Source organism: Penaeus vannamei, chromosome 23 (assembly GCF_042767895.1).
Source record: "Penaeus vannamei isolate JL-2024 chromosome 23, ASM4276789v1, whole genome shotgun sequence".
Taxonomy (NCBI): domain Eukaryota; kingdom Metazoa; phylum Arthropoda; class Malacostraca; order Decapoda; family Penaeidae; genus Penaeus; species Penaeus vannamei.
The window spans coordinates 10,958,477-10,966,839 of record NC_091571.1 but is presented as its reverse complement, the minus strand read 5'-3'; positions in this window follow the sequence as shown (position 1 = coordinate 10,966,839).

Genomic DNA, 8,363 nt, shown 5'->3' with positions numbered 1-8,363 from the left:
TCGTTGCCACACACGTAAGAGCGGCGAGCGAAATGAGAGAAGAACGGAAGGAGAGGAAGAAAGTGCGAGGGAAAAAGGAGAGAGCAGTCAAGTCCTTCAACTTGGTTCTCCCTTACAAGGCAACCATGAAGAGATGCAAATAATTAATGATCATGGCAGCGTATGCGTATGTAGCGTGCAAGTAAGCTTGTGACGTGCAAGCGGGCGTTCCTTGGCTCAGATCTGTAAGGCCTTCGTCGGGTTTGATGTATGGGGCAGTCACGTGTTTGCTCGTTTCTGAATATTAACTACACAAATACACACAAATACACACACACGCACACACGCACACACACACACACACACGCACGCACGCACTCACTCACTCACTCACTCACACTCTCTCTCTCTCACACACACACACACACACACACACACACACACACACACACACACACACACACAGTACGCACACACACACATACACACATTACTACGATTTCATACTACAAGACACATTACGCGTCGCCGCACACGTGCTTATCTCCCCGAATATTCATCTGCACAGAGCAATGCATTCGCACGCGTGAAGGTAAGAGGATAAGCGAGTATGCAGAGGCGCGCGCGCGTGTGATTTCTCTCCGATTGTTTGGAAAGAGCATGTGTCGACTAGGACTCCCCCCTCCCCCCCTCCCCCCTCCCTGGATGTGAGTGACAGGGGGCTTTATGCAAATCACGACCCTCCGCTCGCCCCCTCCGCTCCCCTCCCGTCACGAGGGTTATCCGAGGCACCTTGGTATCTGTGAGCTGTTGCTGCCCTCTGCCCCTCGGCCCCCCTTCGTGTCTGTCTCTCTTTCTCTCTCTCTCCCTCTCCCTCTCCCTCTCCCTCTCCGTCTCTTTCTTTCTCTCTCTCTCTCTCTCTCTCTCTCTCTCTCTCTCTCTCTCTCTCTCTCTCTCTCGTTTCTCTCTCTACTCCTCTCTCTTACCTCTTCTCTGCTCTCTACGCTCTCTCGCTCTACTGCTCTCTCTCTGCCTTCTCTCTCTACCGTTTCTCTCTCTGCCTGCTCTCTACTCCTCTCTCTCTACTCTCTCTTTTCTCCTCTCGTCTCTCTCTATCTCTCTCTCTCTCTCTATCTCTCTATCTCTCTCTCTCTCTCTCTCTCTCTGCTCTCTCTCTGTTTATGCTGGCTCTGTCCTTTCATTTTCTGGTGATCATTTCATATATTTTCCGATCTATATCATTCACTCCCTCTATTTTTTTCTCTCTCCCTTCTCCCTCTCTCCTTCCTCCATTTCCCTTCCTTTCCTCTCACACCTCCCCTTTTTCCTCTCTCTCCAATCCCATGCACCCACTTCTAAAAGTCTCCTCTCTCTCCTCCATCCTTCATTTCTCGCATTATCCCTTCTTCCTTTGCCAATTCTTTTCTCCCTCCTCCTTCTCCTTCCTCCTCCCTTCCACCCACCCCCTCCTTCTCCTTCACCCTCTCTTTCCTTCCTCCCTCCTTCCCTCCCCCTTCCTTCCTCCCTCTCCCTTCCTCCCTCCTCCTCCCTCTCCTCCCTCCTTCCCTTCCCTCCTTCCCTCCTACCCTCTCTTCTTCCTCCTCCCTTCCCTCTCCCTCTCTCTCCTCCTCCCTTCCCTTCCCCCCTTCCCCCTCCTCCTCCCTCCTCCCTCCCCCTCTCCTCCCTCCTTCTCCTTCACCCTCTCTTCTTCCTCCCTCCCTTTCCCTCCTCCACCCTTCCTCCTCCCCTCTATCCTTCCTCCTCCCCCCCTTCCCCTCCTCTTCCCTTCCTGTCCACCCCCTCCTCCTTCTCCTCCTTTTTCCCCCCCTCCTCCTCCCTTCCCTCCCCCTCCTTCTCCTCTCTCTCTCCTCCTCCCTTCCCTCCCCCTCCTTCTCCTCCACCCTCTCTTCTTCCTCCTCCCTTCTCCCCTCCCCTCCTTATCCCTCCTTCTCCTCCCTTCCCCCTCCCCCCTCCTTCTCCTCCCTCCTCCCTTCCCCCTCTCCCTCCCTTCTCCCTCCCCCTCCTTCTTTCCCCCTCCCCCTCCTTCTCCTCTCTTTCTTCCTTCTCCCCCTCCTCCTCCTTCTCCTCCCTCCTCCCTTCCCCTCTCCCTCCCTGTATGCCAAATTCTCACCCACCATCCAGCAACAGTCACGGTCGAACAGCCACGAAACAAAACAAGGCACTGTGACACGGCGGCCGGCACAGCTTACTGCTCCTCCCCTCCTCTGTCCTTCGCCACTGCTTCCACTTTTGGGTTATTCCACATTTTATTGCAATTTTCTCCCCGTTTCTCTTTCGTTATTCCATTTTCTTTTTCGTCTTTCCAGCATCCTGTTCGTCTGGATTTCCTTCCCTCTCCTGTTTACTTTTTTTCCTTCTCATAACTTTTCCTTTCGTGGTGTGTTCGTTTATCCTTCTTCCTTTTTCGCTTTATGGTTTGGATTAGCATTGCTATTCTCATATTTGCCATTCAATTTCTTTTCAATACTTTTCTTCCTCCTCCTTTTTTTCCTCTTTTCGTTCTCCTTCCTCTCCTCCTACTCCGCCTCCTCCTCCTCCATTTTCATCTTCTCATTCCCTCCTTATTTTCACGTGAGACATAAACTCCGGGTCGTGATTTCTCCCTGTCCCTCTCCTTCACCCCTCCGCCTCCTCCTCTCCCCATCCACTCCTCTCCTCTCCTCCTCCCTCAACCCCCACCCCCCCAAAGCTCCCCCGGGGTGACTATCCTCGGACACAGGGAACGAAGGAGATCGCAGCGATAATGATGCTAAAGATGGAGACGGATATGTACCCAAGGATGGAAAGAAGGCGACTGGAGGAGAGATAGAGGAGTTTAGTCACTCTGATCTTAAGGAGGCAAATGCATTAGAGGGAGTGGGATGCCATGAGAGATGTGGAAAGGGAAGAGGGATGGGAGACAATGAGAGAGAGAGGAAGAAGGGAGGAAGGGAGACAGGGAGGGAGAGAGGGAGGGAGGGAGGGAAGGAGAGAGGGAGGGAGAGAGGGAGGGAGGGAGGGAGGGAGGGAAAGAGACAGAGAGAGAAAGAAATAGAGAGAAAGAGCAAAGAAGACACAGTAGAGATAAAGAAATAGAGAGAGAAAGATAAAGAAAGACAGAGAGAGAGATAAAGAAAGAAAGAAAGAGAGAGAGAGAGAGAAGAAAGGCAGACAGAGATATAAAGAAATACAGAGGGAGATATAAAGAAAGAAAGAGAGAGAGATAAAGAAAGACAGAGAGAGAGAGATAAAGAAAGAAAGAAAGAAAGAGAGAGAGAGAGCGATAAAAAGAAATAGAGATAGAGACAGGGAAAGACAGAGAGAGAGATAAAGAAAGCAAGAAAGAGAGAGAGAGAGAGAGATAAAAAGAAAGGAGAGATAGAGACAGGGAAAGATAGATAGATAGATAGACAGACAGAGAGGGAGAGGTGAAAGGGACAGAGAGAGGCAAAGGTAAAGGGAAAACATGCAAAGGCAGAAAGAAAGAAATGGAAAGCGAATGCAAAAGAAAGAGAAAAAAAGTGCACAAAAGGCCTGTCACGACAGACGGCGGAGAGGGCACATTTAACAGACGCGGCTGGCTGGGGTCACGGCGGGAGCGGCGGCCTCGTTCGGGTCACGGACGTCGCCGAGGAAACCCTGGTGTCGCCGCCGCCACCGCTACTAACGCCGCCGCCGCCACCGCTACTACCACCACCGCCGCCGCCGCCATCCATCCAGAGAGAAACTTGCAACAGTCTTGAAAACGCGACCTTGTTCGCCCGCTTGTGCAACATCCATCTGTCTACGTTTCCTCTGCCCGTGTCTTTGTCTGTTTTGTCTGGCGTTCATCATCTTTTTCTCTCTCTTTACTCGTCCATGCGCCTTCCTCGCTCATTTACTTCTTTCCTCCTCTTTCCCCTTCTTCCCGAGAAGAACAAAATCGCAAATTACCAAATGGAAGTGTAGACGGAAACAGGAAAACAATGTTACTCTAACTAGATAAGCCAGTATGGAGAAATATTTACCCGGCGCTTGAGTGGATCTGGTTAGTCACGGAAGCACGGGGCCCTGTGTGGTGATCGCGTGCACACATGTGTGTTTCGGCAGGCGTGGTGCAGGAGTGCGTGGTTACACGTGATGCGTGTGTATGTAGAGACGGCGGCGAACGCAGATGTTCGGCGCGCACGTGCGCGCGTACATAAATGCGCGCACGGTGCGGTGGCCGTGGGCGGCATGTCCCATTAGGAGCGAATCCCGAAACAAAACAGGACGCCATAAAAGAAGTGTCAGAATTTTGGGAACCACCAGGCGTCGGGGAATCACGTGGCGCAGCGCTGGCGGCCCACGCGGAGGCGGAGGAGGAGACGGGGCGCTGCTAACGTGCGCCTCTCATCGCCGCCCGCGCCGCCCGCCGCCCGCCGCCCGCCGCCCGCCCGCCGATCGAGACGGCAGAAGAAACACCGTTCGCGGAAGGAAATTCATTGCGCGTGCGGCGTTTTTCTGGCATCGTATGAACACGGTCGACAGTTGTGCCAGTCGCTGAAGATGGCACTTGGATCGTTGCATTACACGAGAGCCATCATATCAGTCATTGCGCTAATCATGTTTATGTGCTTATCAAAATCAAATTTCTATACCTATCGCATACTATAAACGTAAAAGAAAGAAAAGAAAATCACCATAAGAAATCACGAACAAATAACACCGCTAATAACGCTAAAAAAATAAAACAAGACAATACATAACAAAAACAAACAAACAAACAAACAGATAAAAGATGACGGCAATTTTCTTAAGACAGCAGCAGCGACAGATGACGCAGAGGAAGACCAACAGTAGCAACAACAATGACAAATAAATCAGTGGCTCGTGACCTCTTGACCTCTGCTCCGCCCCCCCCCGCCTCATCTTACTCCTCCTCCTTCTCCTCCTCGACCTATTATTATTATCATTATTATTATCATTATTATTATTATTATTATTATTATTCCTCCTCTGCCTTTATCCCTATTCTTCGCGTTATCATAATTCTTTGTTCTCTTCCTCCTTCCACTTCTTCCCCCTGCTCCTTCTTCTTCCCCCTCCTCCTCCTCCTATTTCTCTATGATTCCCGAACTAATATATAACAAAAGAAAGTCCAATAAGAGGAGAGAAAGAGCTCGATGATTGGAAAACGAGAAAGAGAAAGAGAGAAAGTTAGACAATAGAAGAACAGCAAGATGATGAAAATCGAACAAGCGACGGAGGATGATGAAACGGGAAAGAGAAAATAAAAAAAAAAAGATGAAGAGGAAGAAGAAGGAGAAGGAGCAAGAAGAAAGAAGGAAGGAGCTGAGGAATAAGATAAAAATGGAAGGAGAGACAGAGGAAGAAAGACCGTGAAAGGGGGCGAAGAAGGGAGTCACAGCGAAGGGAAGACACACGAAGGAGAAGAGGGGAAGGAAGGCGAGCCAATCCACGGCAGGTGTCAAGCGCCCGCCGGAACTGCCCTCTCAAGTGGAACAAGGCTGCTCGGGAGGGAGGGAGGGGAGGAGGGGAGAGAGGGAGAGAGGAAGGCGGGCAGGACGGTAGGAGAGGGAGGAAGAAGGGAAGAGGAAGGAGGAGGGAGGGAGGGAGGGAGGAAGGCAGGGAGGGAGGGCAGTGGAGAGAGGGAGGTGGTGAGGGAGAGGGAGGCAGGGAGAGAAGGAGGGAGAGGGAGGGAGGGAGGTGGAGGCGCAGGAGGGATTCACACAAACCCGACAACATATGCACAAGCATATATGTGTGTATGTAAGAATGAGAGAAAGAGAGGAAGATGAGATTAAAAAACAGAGAAATGAGAGAAAGAGAGGAAGATGAGATTAAAAAACAGAGAAGCCGGGAATAATACGGACGCTCAGACAACCTGCAAGCTGCAGAGAAAATGCGAGGAAAATTAAAACGGAATCCCTCGCGGCGACAAGGAAGGGAACGAATGCGCAGGGAGAAAGCTACATAAAAATAAATGGAAAGGAGAGAGAAAGAGGGACAAATAACGACTAAAGTTCATCCTATGGGGCATCACTCTGACCCCTACGGCGTTGGGGTGAAGTGTGACGCCCCTCACGCCCCCCCACCCCCGCCCTAACTTCGGGGTTTCCTCCTCCCCCTCCCTATCTCCCCGTTACTACCATCCCCCAAATTTACACAAGGACAAGGTCAGTGAAACGTCACTCGTGAAATTACTCACGAGCCTACAGCTCTCGCGGAACCACACGCGCGCATGTAAATTCGCACACACACATGCAAGCACGATCATTAACATATACAAATCAGCACACTAGGCAGCCATAAGCAACTACACACACACACACACATAAACACACACACTTACGTGCAGAAACACGCACACACATGTCTCTTTAAACACACACCCATTCTCTCTCTCTCTCTCTCTCTCTCTCTCTCTCTCTCTCTCTCTCTCTCTCTCTCTCTCTCTCTCTCTCTCTCTCTCTCTCTTTCATCTGCTTATCCCCCACTCTCTCTTTCTCTCTCACACACACACACACATACACACACACACACACACACAAACAGAAACACACACACACACACACACACACACACACACACACACACACACACACACACACACACACACACACACACACACACTACATTACAAGCTCTTCACACCATCCTTCCCTCCCCACCCTCCCACCCTCCCATACCCTCCCTCCCCCTACTCCCCCACACACGACAACAAAGTAAAAATTGCAAAGTTCCGTCGCCCCAACTGCAACGACCCCGCGCCATTCCATATAATGATAAGCACTTGTGATCCCGCAAAAAGCACGGGCGATCATGGTAGCGGAGCGAATGGATATACCAACGACTGTTAGTATTTTTTTTTCTGAAAATGACGAAGGGAAAACAAAGAGAGGGTGAAATGCAAAAATAAATAGAGGAAAGAGCGTACCAATAGTTAATTGAATTGAAAGAAGAAGAAGAAAAAAAAACACGTACAGTCAGCAACACCCACAAGGTCACTGCAATATAGAAAGACATTGTACATGAAAAAAGGAACATCAACAATTAATTAATAGAAGTCAAAACGCGCCTCCCGCCCACAACATCATTAAAAAACACATGCCCTTTCAAGCAAATAAAATAAAAAATTCATCCGCCACCCATAATAAAAAACGAGGAAAAAAAAATATAAATATAAAACCGCCAACGCAATCAGCGCGGAATCTCAGCGGCGTGTATGTGCGCGTGTGTCTGTACCGGAGATTTTTAAAGCCGAACCCATTGCGTCACGTCCATTGAACCCCCTTCCCCCCCACGCCCCCCTCCCCTCCCACGCCCCGCGCCCTCGCCCCTCCTACGCCCCTCGCCCCCATCGTCCTCCCTTTCTTTTACCCTTGTTCTCTCTTCCCCCTTATCTTCACGCTTTTCTATGTACGTTTTTTGCTCTCTCCTCCCTTGCCCCTCCTCTCAACCCCCCCTTTTCTTTTACTTTCCTCCTTCTCACGAGGTAACTCCTCTCGCCCTTCTTCATGTTCTCTCTTCCTCCCTTATCTTACTACTTTTCTATATCATTTTTATATACGTTTTTTAGCTCTATACTCCCCTCTCTTCAATCTAGCCTCCCTTTTTCCCGCTGTCTCCCTTCTTCCGTTTACTCCCCTTTCACCTATCTTCCCCCTTGTTCTCCCACCCCAAACCTCCCCCTTTCTTTCTTATGCTCTCCCCTTCCTCTCGCACTCATACCTTTCCTCGTCACTCTCCCTCATCACCTCCATCCCACCCCTCACCCTGCCTTTACCCCCGCTCTCCCTCCCCCCCCCTTTTTCCTCCTCTCCCCCCCCCACTCCACCCTTATAACGACCTACTCCTGGAGCGAGCGAAGTGCAAATATTTACCCGCTTGTTGAAGTCGCTAATTGTTCTACAAGTGATTTCAATAAAGCGTCAACAACGTGCTTATTGGCGGTGATGTAATTAACTCTTCAAACCGACAGCGTTTCCAGGCAACCGCAACGACCATGAACAGACGCTGTGACGAAAGCAAGAGGGGTGGGGGAGAAGAGGAGTGTCGGGGAGGGGGAAGGGAAAAGGAGGAGGAGGGAGGAGGAGGGTTGAAAGGAAAAGGTATTATATGTATATATATATATATATATATATATATATATATATATATATATGTATGTATATATATATATATGTATATATATATATGTATATATGTATATGTATATATATATATTTATATATATATATATATATATATATATATATATATATATATATATATGTAGAGAGGAGAGAGAGAGAGAGAGAGAGAGAGAGAGAGAGGAGAGCAGAGGAAGGAGAGAGAGAGAGAGAGGAAAAGGAGAGAAGTTGCCCCTATCCACTCACACACGCACAGGCAGACATGCAGAA